This window comes from Falco biarmicus, chromosome 9 (genome assembly GCF_023638135.1).
Source record: "Falco biarmicus isolate bFalBia1 chromosome 9, bFalBia1.pri, whole genome shotgun sequence".
Taxonomy (NCBI): domain Eukaryota; kingdom Metazoa; phylum Chordata; class Aves; order Falconiformes; family Falconidae; genus Falco; species Falco biarmicus.
The window spans coordinates 6,789,282-6,806,662 of record NC_079296.1 but is presented as its reverse complement, the minus strand read 5'-3'; the positions used below and the strand labels follow the sequence as shown (position 1 = coordinate 6,806,662).

The window sequence follows — 17,381 nt, the reverse complement described above, 5'->3', positions numbered from 1 at the left end:
GGCTTTTATTGCTTTTCTGATGATGTTTTCCATGATTCGTGTTCACTTCTGCGAGGTGTTCCTATTCCCCTGCCATAGCGCTGGATTGCTTGTGGCACTAAAACTGTCTACCAGGTGCATGTCACAAATTATCCATGGGAACTGGACATCATTTTTCTGACATTCCCAGATTTGTTAGCTGGAATTGATCCTGCCGCTACATTAGCTGGAAAATAAACAAAACCACAGCCAAGCTGGCCGCATGCCTATTGCTAGGAACCTGCTGGAAAAGATAGAAGATCCAATATTGCAATTAATAGGTCCGCAGGGGTGTTTTGAGAAGTGCTTCAGAGTCTTCACTTTGCTCTAAGCCTTTGCAGCACCTTCAGTGCCTCCTTTCAAACTGAGCCAAAAGCTGCTAAGGATGATACCTGCACTCCCAAGCTCGCTCCCCATGGAGACCCACCAGGATCTGCCTTTCTTCTCCTGTTAGCGTTCTCCCAGGACCACTGACAGCTTGGAGGGTTGCAAGGGGTAGCAGAGACAGCTGTCTCCACTCTTTCCACCGCAGTTCCTTGTAGAGACACCGGATCAAAGAAGCCTTTCGCCACCCCGCACCCTGAGCGTGGGTCGCTTCATACCCAGCCAGGCAGCAGCTAGAGGTGCTTGTGGGCAGCCAGGCTTTGAGTGAGGGAGCAAGCCTGAAGACTTCAACTTGGGTCTTTCTTAATCCAACTGTTGGTGGTTTGGGTTTTTTGGTTTGTTTTTTTTTTTTTTCCAAACCCAAGGAAATATCCTTACAATCTCTCTCCTCTCAAATTCGGATGGTGCCGGAGTTCCTGGGGGTGGAGCTGGCACAGAGGCAAGGCGGCTGCTTTGCCTTGTTTCCCCAGGAAACTCACCCGCCTGCCAAACCCACCAGCAATGTTTCCTGTAGCCTGGGGAGCCAGAAAGAGAAACCGTAATAATTATTTTTGTATGTAAATAGTCGGGAGACGTTCAGATGGGAAGAGCTGTGCGGATCACAGAAGGCCTTCAAGGGTGTAGGAAGGATTAATTAGTGTGAGTGGCTGTAGGATGCACAGAAAAGTGTGCTGGCTTTCGTGGGTTAAAATGGTTGGGGTCCAGCTCTCATCTGGGGTGAAAAAGGCAAAGAAAACATCTGAACAGGTAGAACCAGACCTGTTTATGTCACTAAAGGATCTGTCCCTCTCCTGTAGCTTTTGGGAGCCTCTTTAATAAACTTGGCAGAGGGAAACATTTTATCCAGGCTCTCCAAGGGGATACCCTGGGGAATCTTTGGCACATGAGAATTTGCGAACAGTCTCACTGCTTTGTTCCCTTGTGTGCTCAGCAGTTTTGTCTCCTGTTCCCGCTGTTTTTACAGGCTTGCTTTCACTGTATCCCTATCTCTGAGACTGATGGTCTTGGTGATGGGAAGGGAGTTCAGGGAATTACACCAGTCCCTGGGAACCCTCTGTCCCCTCCTGCTGCCCTAGGGTTTTGGTGCTCCAGCTCCCTGGGTTTTTAGCACCTGCCTGGGAAAAGACAAGGAGCCGATGGAGTTAAGCCATTTGCAGGGAGGGGGAAGGTTATATACATCATCCAAGCAAACCTTTATGGGTGTTTGACTAACAGCTGTTTGTAGGCACTCAGCACATTAGCAGTGATGCTGCCATTTATTGTGCAATCATCATTTTAAACCCTCTCCTTTTCTTCCCCTTACTCCACAATAACCAAAATGGTGCAATAAAAATCCAGCCCAAGGGAGACAAATAATCACCTTTACAGTTTGACCCTGGGCCTGATGTGCTTGCTGCTGGAGAGCTGGCTGGGAGCACGAGGGCTTTTTTGCTCTGCCTGGGGAGGGGGGGAGCAGCACAGGGACACCCCAGAGCTCTGCTGGGACCCTGCCTGGGGTGTCAGTCCCCCAGGGCTGGACCCAAAGGGGAAGGTGTCATTTCAGAGCAATCCCAGCCAAGCCACCTGGCGAAACCTTTCCAGTTTGAAATTGGTCCTGCTTCCCTTTTCTGTCCTCAGGGAGAAGAAAGCCGAGACCATGAAGGGAACTAAGCTGTTATTTTTGCTGGCTCAAAGGCACTCCAATAGCCATGGTTTTTAAAAAAAATTAAATGCTTGCATCCAATTGTATTTGCACTGTGTAATGTCCTTATCCAACGCAATCACTTCAAATCACTGTTCTTCAAATCCTCTGGGGCATCTGCAGTGAACAGAGGGCCCAGGTCAAATATAAACCTTCTGGCTGATTTGGGAATGTGTGTGTCAGTGTTACCACTGCATTAATGAACCATGTAAATCATAGCCAGTTGTTAAATAATGGAAGGGAGAAGGAGGGGAGGGCAGAAGGGACTTTATACCCTTTATACAGAGACGTTTGCAGCTACAAGAAAATCTATGTCAGTGTTGCAACTTGCCAGCTTGGAGGACATAAGTTTTCCATCCAAATATTGCTTCTTCAGAGGCTCTTGCTGCTCCCAAGGGACTCTGTGGAAATTTGTAACTTCAGCGTGCCTTTAGAGGCATTTGCAGAAGGCTAATACGAATGTGAATATTTTTAGTTATTAAAAGAAAAAAAAAAGTAGAGAAAGACAGGTTGCTTGTCTTCTCCTTTAAGCTTTCCCTGCAGTGCTGGGATGCAGGGATCAGACTCTGCCGTCTGTCACTGACTCCCAAATACACAGTGATGGTTCTTGGTTTGTCAATCACCCTTCAGTCTGCACATGATAAAAGCCCAGTCCTGAGAGGGGTTCCTCAGTTCCATGTAATGTACTGTCATTACTTTAATATTAAAGGAAAAGAGAGGGGAACCGGGGAACTGGACATATTGCTTGGCTGGCATTGTATTTTTTTTTCTGGCTGTCTCCCTTTCCTCTCCATCTGTCCCAAGCTTCAACACCCTTTCCATTTCACAGCCCAGAACGCTGCCCTGCCTTGCAGACAGGCTAGCTGGGTTTGCTATTTCACCCCTTCTCGGCTGGATAAACCCCTTTCCATGCCAGGCATTGGGGCCGATGGCTTATGGGCACCAGCTGAGGGGCCACACCAGAGAAGGCACCTTATTTAACAGCCAGGGAGGTGTAAGATATTGCAACTAGAGCAGAATACAACATCCTATCAAGAAACTACCTGGGCTGCCCTAGGACAAGCACCCACCACTAATACACATGTACCCAACGTTAAAGTTACTGTATGGGGAGTGATTTGGGGCCTTTTATACTCTGTTTGTCATGCTGCTCAGGTCACCTGCAAAAAGTTTATATTTCCTATCCATTTTATCAAGGAGACTTGTTTTCCACTGCATTTCCTCTCTAGAAACTTGGCACTTACCTATCCAGTGGAAATCCTTACTTGCTGCTGATGGGTTGAAATCGTACCTTCAGTCTTTTCCTGTCGATACTCCTTTCCTGAAAATACAAACCAGGACGGTATAAGGCAGAATTGTAACTGTAGTTATCGTTTTCCTAAGTCATCTTTACTAAATTCATCGTGATGTTCCTGCCTGCAGTTTGGCTTGGGTTACTGTGGGCAAGGGTGTTTTGGGAGCTTTGTGTTTTGACATCAGCTGACAAAGCAAGTGAGATAAAAAATAAATAGTTCCTAATGATTCTCATCTATTACAAAACCCCAAATGGGTTATTTTTAAAGTTAGCTTTAAATATTCCAGTTTTTAAACGCTGCCAGCAAAAAGAAAGGAAATGATTTTTTGCAGTTCCACAGATGACCATCAGCTGGGTCCCTTCCGCAGCACCCAACATCCATGCTTCCCTCCGGCTGCCACATAACAGCTGGCAAATGGAGCGGGAGCCTGCGTTAGGCCCTCAGGTATGAAAATGTCGAGCAGGGAGACAGTTTGGTTCCAGATCTGGGTTTGCTGAACTGAAATACGCTTGAAAAGCCTTGGAGAAGTGGTACCTAAAAGCTGTGGGTTGGGCTGACTGGTGGCAAAAGAGACTTGGAGCAGCAGTGAATCATCCCAACGCGCTGCGCGTGAGCAAGCCAGTAGCATCGCACCCACTACAGAGCCGTATGTCATCTGTGCACTGATGGGCTCATGCTTTGCCATCCTGATCCAAAGTACCCCGCTAAACACAAGAAGAAAAATACATTAAGCTCATCCAACAACACTGGGACAGTATTTTCTCTTCTCTCCTTATTCTCAGCATCAGATTGCTTAGATCATTTACCAGAGCTATGGAAAGAGATGTGTTTACTTACACCGGCTTGCACTAGGTCAAGTCTGGAATCAGTCATCCACGGGGTAAACAGTGACAATATTTCATGCCCAAGTAAACCGCCTTGTGAAAGAAATGAAGCTTACATGGTGCTTGGGCTCATCTGATCTTTATTTCCCGAAGAGACATATTTCCAGTGCTCATCATCATTATTAACACAAATGTTCAGAACTGCATGCACCAGGCGGCTGCTAGGAAACATCCGCCGCAACAGCAGCCTGAGCGAATTCAATTTGCCCTGCTCTAATAGCAGAGCTGGTCCTTGATTAGCCAAGGTGGGAGCTGACAGATCGGGGTGGCTGGGGGGTTAGCTGCCTTGTTTCCAATTTCGGCTCAGCTGGCTGTGATTGCTCGTGCATTCCCAGCTCCAGGGCAGGGCAGAGCGTCCCTGCATGATGCATACAGCATCTGCAAGTCCCCCTTCTTCAGGGGGACCCAAGAGACTGAGCAACAGAGCAATGATAGACTTGAGCTTACTGGTCCATGATGGAGCTGTCGGCTGGCCGTCAGGTTTCAGGCAGTTATAGCTGCATCAGAGAGGGCTTCAAAGCAGCGTGTCCTTTAACATCCTCTTCCAGTCAACTACGTACAAGAAGGCCCTCCAGTTTATACCCATGCCAGCATCATGCAGCACATGCTGATGATCAGGTGGGAACGCAGGTAGAAGCGTGGCAAGGGGGTGGTTGTCCATAGTCAAGGAAGAGGCTGGAAAAGCACTACTTATTTCAGGGAGCTCAGGGCCAGGCGAGCAAAAGTGGCTGAAAATAAAAACCCTGCCCAAATGTTTTTCTCCAGCTTCTAACCAAGTCAGCTGGCTACTGCATCCCGGGAGCAGTGCTAATCCCCTCAACCATCATCCCTTTCCCCATGACAGATCCTGAGCGAGATGAATTGGTGACTTAGGAAGGAAGGGGAAAGAAAACACAGGAACTGCAAATGAAAGTGGTTTTACTATTGTGCCCCTTGATTAACTAATGCTGCTTGTACACTAGTTTTCTACAGAGAGTGTGCAGCCCTGGTCTGAAGCCTAATGAAGCGTGCTGGCATGTGGGACGTGACTCGACTTACCCTAATTGCCTTCATTACCAGCGTGTCCACAGCAACCCCCCGATTTGTTTTCCTTAGCTTCCCTCTGACCAGCGATGCCTCGCAGTGTAAAACCAATCCATTTCCATCTCTGCCAGGCCCACAGTGCTGCTGCAAGTTTTTCTTCCTATTTTGAGGCTGACATTTGCAAATATATGTATTTATACATAATCCCTTCTTTTGCTGAGGTGTTTTTTTAACCAAGCTAGAATGAGACAGATAGACATTTTTTTTATTTAATAGTGAGATGCCATCAATGCTTCAAGCTTCACATTTTGCTTCCACGGGAGTCAGGTATTTACGTGCTGGAATAATGAACCATCAGCTGAGTTGCTGCAGAGTGACAGGGACATTCTGCATTTTATGGCTTTTTGTGCAAACAGTCCCCAGTCAATAAGTACAGATTTTCTCAGTAGACGACCCTATTTGCAATTGATATTTTCAGGGAAACAGTAAGGTCTGAGCTGGCATGATTCAGGGCAACAGCACAGGGTGAGATGTCGCTGTGTCGGAAATAGCCAACAATCAGTTCAATTGATCCTCATCTAGATGTGGTTCTTTGGGACCTGAGTTGGAGAAATGTAATAACAACATAAATTTCTATTTTCTCTGCTGAGATTAGTGGCTTTGAAGCTCCATTACCCTACTCTTTCTCTGTGATTTGGTTTTTGGTGGTTTTTTTCAGTGTTGATGCCTAATGCCAAACACCTGGCAGGCAGCATCCTCCACCCTGGAGTGGGCTGGTGACAGTGGGACAACACCCCGAGGGGTTCACGGCTCCCCTGCACACACTGTGCAGACTCAACCTGCCAACACAACCAGAAGAGCTGGAGAAAACCTGAAATTTCCACTCCCTGAGTGGTTCTAACAAGTGCAATGAAGCAAAGGAAAGCAAGCACAGAGCCAAGGCGAAGTGTAGTGCAGGGGTTAATAATACCAGCAGCAATGAAACGTTTTGAAATGTTTGATAAGAAATGATTCCTTGCTTCCAGGCTTGCAGTTCCCCTTATTTTTGTCCCTCTTTGAGAGATTTTAGAGCGGTAAGGATTTTAAATACATCCACCTAATGCAGCTTCAGACAGCAAACAGGATTAAAACCCGACTCTAGAAAGGGAAAGGAAGTCAGATTACTTGTCAAAATTAAATTTGCCTTTGGATGCCATTACTTTCTACATTAAAAAGCTCTGGGGATCAGGAGATAAAAGAGCTAAATCCAATGTGGAGACAGGCGCAGAAGAAAACATCAGCCAGCCAGTAATCCAGGCTCTATTCTCTAATAGGATCCTCCTGAAGTCAAAGAAAGTGAGAATAATTATTTAATTCCATTTTGAAGTCTGGCTTCTTTATCGACCCAGCTCAGCATTGCTGTTTCAGTAGTAAATCAACCGGTGGCATGGATTTCACAGCTCTCACCAGCTCCATGAGAAGTTTGCTTTACCCTCCGTGCAGAACAGACCCCACAGGTCTCAGTGGCATTCACCGATGGATTTCACCGCGACTAAAACATGCCCGGCCAAGGAGCAGGGAACGGTCCACCTCGACCCGAGTGGTAATTCTTCACCATAGCCTGTGGCCAATACTTAAAGTCCTCTCTCGGGTATTTTTTTTCTTTTTTAAGGGTAATAAATAAACCCACATATTATGCTGAAGCACAAACGTGCTGTTGCACCTCCTTATGCCACAACCACCATAAAAGCCTGTCCCTTTCCATCTTCCAAAGAGCCAGAGGAACCGAGCCTTTTCTAGCAGATTCTACTTTGTCTTTTGAAGTACAGCCACAGAGCCAAAATTACAGCCTGCCCCAAATATCCTAGCACCTAAAAAACTGTAACCATGGTTGCACAGTCATCTGCAGGCATGGTAATCTGCACAGACACGCATGTATTGACTCAGAGGATGATTTAATTCTTCAGCATGGGATAAAAGACACGAGAAGCCCCGTGCCTTCTGACACACTGGTGGATTCAGGCCAAAGTTTTCTTTAACCCGAGCACTGGACAAAGCTCTTTGGCTACCGCTATGGATGGAATTTGCAATCAATAAACATTGAAGTCTGTTAGGGTTTAGTGTGAAACCGTACACGAGCAGTGCTGGTGGGCACGTGCTCTGGTTGCCAAACCCAGGGAGATCAGAAGATGGGCTCTACTTGGTCTTGTTTAATGCAGGCCCAGATCATCCCAGCAGTTCAGAGGTGGGCAAGAAGCAAGTGCTAGATATAAGAGTGTTATTTTTAATAGGAGAAGGAGAGCAGGCATCTCTGGAGAGCTACAGAGATCATGCACTGGAGTTCAGTTGAACGTGCGTGTCAAACTGCAGGTCAAGAATTATTTATCCAGAGACACTCTCCTACTCTAAAAAGAAATCCAAAAATAGCCTTGAAAAGTAATAGGCCTCTACCATCAAGTAAGGAGAACACAGGCTCTACTAGACCCCAATGACTTTGGGGCTGGAAAATGCACCTTTTTGCATTGAGAGGGCAGCTGTGTAGCTTGTAGGTGATCCAGAAGCTAAGAAAACATCTAACAGGATGAAAAAAATGGCTTTTAATTCCTCCTATGGACTTACTAAGTATTTTTTCCTGCTACTCCTGGCATGTTGGTACTCCAGTGGGGAAGGGCAGGGCAGGAGGCTCCAGTGGTGTCCCCAGCATCTGCACCAAGTTGCTTTGCTGGGGGCTGCAGGACCAAGAGCTGGTGATGCCTGCGGGGGCTGCCTGTGGGGTGGGCTGCTCCAAGGTGGCAGTGACTGTCAGTTGCTGGTGGTGGCCAGGAGGATGGTGCTTCCCACGCACCAGCCATGACAAGTGCTTCCTAGCAGGATGTTGCGGGGTTCTGTGCAGGAGCAGGGCTGACAGCCCCTCTGCAGGGCTCCAGTCACCACGGGCACACTGAGATAGTCCTTTTAATTTCTTTCTCTTGTTTTCCTAACACAGTTTCTCCCCAGCCAGCTGCCTGTGGATGCCTTGTTACTCCTCAGCAGCTGGCAGTGACAGGTAAGTACTTGCACTGGGACACGGAGGGACCAAATGTAGGTCACAAGCAATCCTTTGCACCCCTCAGGAGCATCTGCCAGCACTACTGACTTCTTGAAGGCAGGAAGAAAAGCAAGCAGCCCTCCACATCACTTTGTCCTCCAGCAAAGCCAGACCCAGGGGACCCCCACCACCTCCCTTCCGAAATTAAAGACCTGTCTCTATCCTTCAGATGTTCAATATCATGCACCTACAAGTGGAAAGGACAGCAAGGCCATTGCCACCAACCTTGGCAGCCCATGTCATGGCCACAACTGCTGGCAGGGCCAGACAGACCCTGCCACCCATCCTTCCCGCAGCCCACCGCATGGCCACGAGCAGCGCAGGTGCTTGGCCCCGGAGGGATGGTGCAGAGCAGGGCCTCGCTCTGCTGCATTTGCTTCTCCTTTTGCAACCAAACTCTGTGGCTCAAATGTTTGAACCTGGGGGTATGTTAATTTATACAAATAAGGGCAGTGAGGGGAAAAACTGCAGCAAAGCCAGCCAAGTGGATGCACCGGAGGGGTTTCTGGAGCTGGCAATGTGGGTTTAATGACAGAGGAAAGAGTTTGGGTGACATGATCCTACTGGGATGCCATCGTCAGTGCCCGTGCCAGCCCTGGCACAGGCAAGGAGGTCCTTCATGCCTGATGCATTGCTTTTTTTTTAATTACACTAGCTGTAGGGAAATATAACATTTTCCTTCAGTAATTCATCCCCATGGCTCTCCTATTCTGTCATTTTAATTAAAGCCAGCCCCAGCCACAGTTTGGATGTTTGCGGCAATTAGTATTAAATCAAGCTTAGGCTATGGGGACTGCCCCCTCTTTTGCTTTTTCTTGTTTTTTTTACAGCAAAACCCAGCAGGGTCTGAGGCTGAATGCATGGAAAGGGCAACACAGCTGCCAATGTTTAGGCTTCAGACTTGGTTAGGGAAGATTGTAACTCATTTTACTGAGTTCCCACTGGCTTTGCTCATCACGGGGAGAGAGGCAGCCAGGTCTGGGGCTCTGATGGTAAACATGGGGAAAACCAGCTCCTGGGAAACTTGCTGCTGCCGGAGGCAGGACCGTGACCACCATCTCCTCCTATGAGCCGCTCACAGGTTTCTCTGGGATGGAGAGCAGGCAACAGGGTTGCCATGCCCCAAAGCTCAGCCTTGGGACTTCCCATGGCTGAGCTGAATTTTTCAGCCAGGTATCTCGATTTGATTTTTCTTTGGAGAAGAGCCAGCTATTTATTTTGATTCTCTCTCAGTAAACCCACTCTGAGCCCTCATCTTGCATACACAGAGCAAAAGAGAGTCCCAGACCTTGTAAGGGAAGGAGGTAAGAGAGCCAGGGGCTCCGTTACCTGCCCTGGGTAGATGATGTCTGACCTGGCTCTGGCCATCCCTGCCTCCCAGCATGTGCCCATCCTTATCACTGGAATTTTCCTTAGTGCCTATCTTGAACCTTCCTTTGTTCAAGGTGAAATAATCTACCCAGAGCTGCTTTGATCATGGCCTGTGTTTTAATCACGAGCTATAAGGTATTTGGTGTTTTTCTTAAACCCACAGCTTCAAGACTAGGTAGTTACCTGGGAATCACACAACTTACTGTAAAAAATCTTTTCTTGTTATCCTTTAGTGTGTCAGAGCCAAGGTGGAAAAACATGATCTGTGTCTCAGCTAATGGCTCAGAAACAAAGAAAGGAAGAAAAAGGAACCCAAGAAAGATTTCCTAAATTTTTGTCACACAGTTGCATGTTTTCCCTGTTCTTTATTCAGAGTATTTCTGAGCAGTAGCACGACAGTGCTCGGTGTTCCTGGTGACTAGCAGTTCCCAGAAGTCACAGTGTTGTCAGGGCACAGCATCATCATTGCCATAATCTGAATTTCACTCCTGCTTCTCGGCAGGGAGCGATTGCTGGAGGTGCACAGGACCAGAGCCTGGCATGAGCCGCCTCTGCTGCCCTCCTGACCCCCCAGCAGTCACCCCTTAGCATCAGCACCCATCCTGCAAACCCCTAAGAGTTTAACAGCCTGGGCATCCTGGTAAAGACAGCAGCTGAGCCCTCACTCCCATATCTGCCAAGGAGAGGAGTGTGGCGGGACTCCAGCTAAAAGCAGGCTGGCAAGGTGTCATTACCCAGGTAATAAAACCCAAACCAAACACTAGATCTACCGGCTGAAGGCTAAAGCCATGTGGGACCATGCACGTGTGTGGATGTGAAACTCCCTGAAGACAGTGGGTACCTTATTTTGACATTGCACACAGGGGTGTCTTCTGCAGCGCAGGAGGATGCTCTGTGCTTTGCTGTGGCACGGAGGTAAGCGTGCTGGCCAAGGGGGGAAGCAAAAGGGAGGCAGTTCTGCCAACTCCAACTATCTGAGCAGAAGCAGATGGAAGAAACAGGAGGAAGTATTACAGAATGAGTCAAGGCTGTGATTTTGCACAAGGCAAAACTGTTCTTTCCAAAAAACAAAAAAAACCCAAACCCAAAAAAGTTAATCTTGTCAACAAGTCCTTGAGGTCATGGAGACCGCAACCCTGCTGCAAACCCTCATAGGGACACCCGAAACTGCCCCTACTTTTTGCTAGACCTGAGCTGCAATTACACTGCTGAAAGCATGCACAGGAGTTCAAGCAAAGGAAACAGAGGGCTGTGCAGGCAGAAGCAGGGTTTGTCTGTTGGTGTCTCATCCTGTGCACGGTACAGGGAGGAGGGCAGCTGCAGGCAGCGGTGGTCGCCCCTTGCCCCTGCGCTGCTCAGGCTCCCCCCTGCAGTCCTCCACACCTTTAGCAAAGGTGTCCACGAGGGCACACATCCAGCCACTGGGTATCCGCCTCACCTTGACCCCTAGAAAATGAAACTGTGTATACAAAGACAGAATCCACAGCCTGAATACCAAGACCTCAGAGAAATAACAGCCATAGCTAAATGCCAAGCAAAGCGTGGAAATATTTCAGCAACAACCATAACCTCTAAAGGGAAGGACCAAAATTCTTGCACTAACCTAGAAGCACAGAAAACCTTCTGCTTTCAGCCACTCTGACATGTATAGCCTCCTTGGTAATGACTTGGTAATTAATAGTCATTAAAGTTACTCATCACACCTGACTCAGGCTTGCCTTTGACAAGGCTGTAGAGGCTTTCTGCGATGGAAGGCAGTTTAACCCCATCTCTCCCCAGAATCTCTGAGCTGCTCCCTGCTCTCACCCAGGCTGTTGGTGCCTCTTGGGGCCTCCTGTGCACCATGGGATGCTGCACGTTAGCATCAAGCTGTTTCCAGATGTTGGGAAGGCTGGGGCCAACGTGGGTCCTACCCCACGTCTCGAAGTCATATCTGAAACGTCAGACCACAAACCTGAATGATGCAAATGTTTTTTCACCACAAGCTGTGTTTCTGCCTCGCACCCAGCTGCCCACAAGCCATGACTGTGAGGGGGAAACAGGGACCTGCAAAGCCAGGGAAGCATCATGTCAGAGCTCTTCCCTGCTGTCCCGTTTCCAGGAGCAGCCAGTCCCAGGATCAAAGCACTGTTTGCTCCACTGCAGGATGAGCTGAGCGAGGGGGCAGACACAGCCCCCAGAGTTACAACGGGTCTGCGAATGCTGTGGGCTTGCAATGAAACACCCTGCACTGAAGAACTTACTGAACTGACCTTCCTGGAGTTTAAGGGCGAAGGGATGCGTGGTGCGTATCAGCACAGCTTTATGTGAGTGCTACAGAAATGCTTAAGAATAAATTAAATGCATCTGACTCCCATTAGAAAGTCGAATCAATCTCATTTTCATGTCTCACTCACAACTCTCAAAGTGCTGATGCTGGGGGAAAGTTCCTCTGATTTTCCCTTTATCTCATCGTCTGTCTGTGCAGACTGTTGTGGTTTAACCCCAGCTGGCAACTAAGTGCCACGTAGCCAATGGCTCTCTTCCCCCTGGCCCAGTGGGATGGGGAGGAGAATCAGAAAAAGGTAAAACCTGTGGGTTGAGATAAGAACAGTTTAATGATTGAAATAAATTAACATATAATAATAGCAATAATAACAATAACAACAATAACAAAAAGAAATAACAAGGAGAGGAATAAAACCCCAAACAAAATGATGCGCAATACAATTGCTCACCCCCCACTGACCGATGCCCAGCCAGTCCCCCAGCAGGACCGGCCCCTCCCAGCCAGTTCCCCCCAGTTTATATACTGAGCATGACGTTTTATGGTATGGAATAGCCCTTTGGCTAGTTCAGGTCAGCTGTCCTGGCTCTGCTCCCTCCCAGGTTCTTCTCCTCCCTGGCAGAGCACGGGAAACTGAAACATCCCTGACTTAGGGTAGGCACTACTGAGCAACAACTAAACCAGCAGCGTGTTATCAACTTTGTTCTCATACTAACCCCAAACCACAGCACTGTACCAGCTACTGGGAAGAAAATTAACTCTATCCCTGCCAAAACCAGGACAGACCTCTTCCCAGTCTCCCGTGTCTGAGAAATCTTGAACAACATGATGCCAATGCCTCACTGGGAGGCTGGAGCTTGACCAGACCCTGAGGAGGAGGACGGGCACCTGCAACTGCCTTCCTGGGCTGCCACTTTGTGCACAAGCACATCTGCTGGTGCTCCCATCACGCTGCCAGCCCCAGCGCCCGAGGGCTGGTGGTTCTTGCTCACGGGCTGCCCCACGGGGTCTCTCCCCTCCCCCCCGATCTAGCCAACTCCGATGAGGGTGAAGAAGGTTCAGTGATAGTAACGCAGAACTCGCTGTTGCTAAATTCAGCGATTCCTGACAACGACATGGCAGGAATTAGCAACCCTGGTTAAATTAGTGCTGGGGCATCGTTCCCCTGGGATGCTACCTCCGACTGAAAGGAGCTTTCATTACTGGATTTTTCAGTATCTTCCTATCTACCCCGTTAGCAGCGAGGGCTGAGCCCAGATCAGCCACTACGAAAACAGTTCTGCAGAGACTTCGGCTGCAGAGACTCAGTGCAGATTATCGCAAAGGAATCACTTTTGCTTTACAAAGGCCAGCAAGGAAAGCTTTCTCTGCTAGGTTCTCCTGGTGCTAAGATGAGCTATAAACTCAAGCTGACTGAAAGCCTAAAATATTAATCGATCAGCCTACTTCTGGCGGCCATGCAGAAGTAATTGCTGTGGAGTAAACCAGAGAAGAGATCCATTTATATCTCTCATGGAGTATTTTTCCCCAAAGGAAATTAGCACCTCGCTCCTAAATAGGGACTGTATGATTTTTAGTCTCTTTTTGTATGCTTGACACACTTTTTTCCTCCTTTGCTCATCCTAAAATGAACAGAATGAGGGAAGAAATGCTAAAGAATGGGAAGAAATGTAAATCACAAGTTTTTATCACACATACTAGAGAAACACTGGGGTGATGCAGATTTCTGGTTACCTGTGGAAGAAATCTGTAGGTGTAAAGATGTGTACATACAGAAGTAATCGAAGGGTAAAGCTGAGTCTTCTCTGTAGGTCAGGTACATCTCCAGCGTGGGATTCACGCCGGTGAGCCTCAGCAAGCCCCCGAGGTACCCACTGAGGGCAACAAGGATGCAGATAGAAGTGTATGCTGTGAGTGACAGCTGCCTACGCCTGCGTGTGCCGCCGGGGCTGCTGGCAAGGGAACCGAACACCCAGCTGGTGCTGGGTTTGGAGGGTAAGAGAACAGACCGGTGGGAGGGAGGATGCTCTCCTCCTTGGAGGAGGTAAACACCATTGTAACTGCTGGGCATGCACCCTTTGGGCTGAAGCACTCTGGGAGGTAAAGCAGACATTTATCTGGGATTTCATCCCGATCGCTAGCATTATTACTTGTCTACTTCCAAACTGAAACATAGTTTATGGTCAGGAAATCTTTGGTTATAAAATCTTTGGTCCTAAATTGATGAAGTCTAAATTAATTTGATCCAGCTGGGAAAGGGCTCTGAAGCCCACTGTGGTTTATTTCCATAAAAACATCTGGTTGAAGCACAGCTGGAATGGTCAGAACTAAAACACCTTCCTGGAACTGCAGAGCCAGGCAAGAAGTGTCCAAAGGGATGTGTGATATGAGCAGGGTGCATGTTTTGTCAACAAAACTACTTTCTAGGAGTGAGAACGAGAGGTGACTTGGTACCTTTCTCCTTGCAAGCTTGAGGCTCTGGGCATGCTCCCCAGCTGGCACCAGCACCCACCGCCAGCCCAGTTTAACCCTCAACAGTGCATTTATATGCTACTTTCTGTGGCAAGAATATTTACACACAATGAATAAAAAATAATGATGTAGTATCAGCTTTATGGGCTTGGCTCGCTGGTACAGCGTAGGAGGAAGCCTGCAAACCAGCGTTCGTTATGAGCCGTACATCCTCGGCTGTTGTACGTAATAGTCTGTTCCTAATGAAGCTTGAACTGATGCCAGTGAAGTTGTACAAATGTAAGGGAGAGGAAAAAATGCCAGGCCTTGTGCTTTAAGTCTGCATTAAATCTTGTCTGCTGAATAGATATTAAACATTACAGATCATTTTGCACCTGTGGGTGACGAGAGGCAACAGTGCCGGATACAGCACCTGCTGTATTTAATGCTTAGACCCTGCACACTGGGTATCCAAGAGAAATGTATTGGGAAATGTAGCTCTGCACATCTTGTTAAACATGATATACATTGTGCCAAACTCTTCAATGGTTCAGCACAGTCTGTTGAACCACTGTAGTGAGGAGGAGGAGGAGCCCCTACTCAAAACCACTGGTTTATGAATGTGGACTTCATACATTAAACTTGACTGCTATTTAGCAGACTAGGTCTGGCAGCTCTGAGAGTGATTTGGAAACAGCAAATCACTTAGTACATTGCCTCCAAAACGGAACTAAATAAAACCACCAGGAATAACCCAGTCCATGGTCACTGCTTCCATCGAGCTCTTTGCCCTTGACATGTTTTTGTCTGCAGTCACATTACAGTGGTGCTGCAGGAGTATCTGTCTCATTTTAAGCATGTAACTGGAGATGCTCCAGTTTTATACTTTCCGTTCCCCCCTTTGAACACCAGTAGAATGGAAGGTGCAATGTCAGAGGTATGAGGAGAGAAGGAACATTTTACTGGGCTGCTCACCTATTGCTGTACACACACGCTCACAGCTGGTAGGTGCCAGATCTCTCTGCAGCCCTTTTTCCATCATTCCTTGATGTTGGGGAACATTTGCTTTGTTTCAACATTTGCTTTGTTCAATCAATACCCCAGACTGGAGGTATTTTTTTCTGATGTTCACGCTGGAGAACTGAGCCAACAGGGAGACAAGCAGTAAATGCCTCCTGTTCACTTAAAACCTGGGTGGTGATCAGTACCAGTATAGCTTAACAGAGGGGGATTTAATTGTAAACAAAACTTAAGCTGCCTCAGATTGTTCCTGGGGTTTGATCAGAGACAACTGAAATCATTAAGAGCTTTGCCAGTGACTTTATCAGGCGCTTTATTCAATTCCCAACTGATCCCATAAGAGCTGGGCTTGCTCCTAGTAGGTATTGATCCTACTTTGGCACCACCTCACACCTGAGGGATCCCTGGTGGTCTCAAGGAGGAGTTCCCTGCACTAGCACCCGGGAGCTGAGCAGGATATGGGGCCATGGGGCGCAGGTGCTGCACCAGGGTCTGCCTTTCCGTTGCTTCCAAGAGGACCAGCCCCACCAAGAGGAAGACACAAGAGCCCCGTGTTTACTCTGACCCATTTGTTCATCAGGTGAGGAGCAATGCAATACGAATCCTCTGTGACAAACAGATTTCCCCCAAGAATCCCATAAAGGACTTGGAAAGGACATTTATGGCTTCATAAAGCACTTTGCTAATGACTTGCTTTACCACTGTTAAATCAACTGAAATCATTTAACGCTGTCCTCTTGTAACTTTCTGCATTTGGTCTACAGGGGAATTAAAAAAAAAAAAGAAAAAGAAAAAAGAAAAAAAGTGCTGACATTTGCAAAATACATCTCAACCCATATTAGATGGTGTTAATTAAAATGACTTGCTGGGTAATGAGCTACAAAAAAAAAAAATATCAATCAGTGTCTTAGCGCAATTAAATCCAGCAAACCCTGCTCTGCGCTGGCGTGGGCAGCACCAGCTGCTCTGGCCCCGGTGGCACAGGGCTTACCTTGCAGCTGAGCCTGTGCAGCTCCCTTCGATGAATAATCCCTTCCACGAACCACCTCCTTCATCCCTGCAACACGGTATGATGGGATTGCCACTTTCGCAGGATTAAACAACTCCCGTGGGTGCCCCCCCAGGCAAGAGGAGCAGCCAGGTGTGCCTCGGCAAGGCACTGGCGAGGCTGTGCTGAGGGAAAGCAAATGCTTCTGCTGCCCTTTCTTCCCCAGCATTTCTCCCTCCGCCCTCTCAAGCAGACCGTTTCCATCACTGCTGGGGACCAAGCACTGGACACAGAGGCTGCAGGTAGCACAGAGCCCCTCAGCTGCCCTGGCTGACCCTGACTTTGCTCAGAGCACCTGTGTCGAGACCTGGCTTTGATCAATACTAGCGATAACTTAAAGGATGCTCCAAGAACAAAAAGAAAAAAAAAAAGCAATGGAGGGGGAAACCCCCCCCAACAATATGAGCAAAATACACTGTTTCATCCCCAAAAAGGTGCCTTTCAGGTGGTTAGACTGTAGTGCAGATTAACAGCAAAGCGAACATTTCATAACATCTTTGCTGGCACTCCGTGTATTTGAAAACCGAATTACAGAGTGAAATGTAACCACCTCTCCAAGGTGGAGGATTTCTGTGCCCTATTGTGAAGCGAAGCTCGGCTGTGTACTCTCTAAGCGTTTTGCAGCTTCTGCTCCAAAATTGATGTAAACATCTGCCTTAGTTTAAGTGCTTCCTTAATACCAGTGCTTTACTGAGCAGGGGCTTATTTCAGAAAATGCAGTACAAGGCTTCTGCCTTCTAAAGCTCTTATTAAGTGTCAGAACAAAATGGGCAAAACTTGCTGGTAAAAGGAGCCTGGCTGACAGCATTGGAGAAAAGTGGCCTGTATTCATCTTCTGAACAGATATATTCAGGCAAGCGGCGATAAAAGCTT

The 17,381-nt window shown here is 47.8% G+C and overlaps 1 long non-coding RNA gene across 1 annotated transcript in view; it reads right to left on the bottom strand.

Moving 5' to 3' along the window:
• Positions 1 to 782: 782 nt before the first annotated feature.
• LOC130155335 (uncharacterized) overlaps positions 783 to 17,381 on the bottom strand; it is a 32,366-nt gene continuing 15,767 nt past the window's right edge. Inside the window, exons 4-5 of the long non-coding RNA XR_008824019.1 lie at positions 3,328 to 3,404; positions 783 to 917 (exon numbers count right to left, since the gene is read on the bottom strand). This is a non-coding gene — a long non-coding RNA (uncharacterized LOC130155335). The remainder of the gene's footprint in view (positions 918 to 3,327; positions 3,405 to 17,381) is intronic.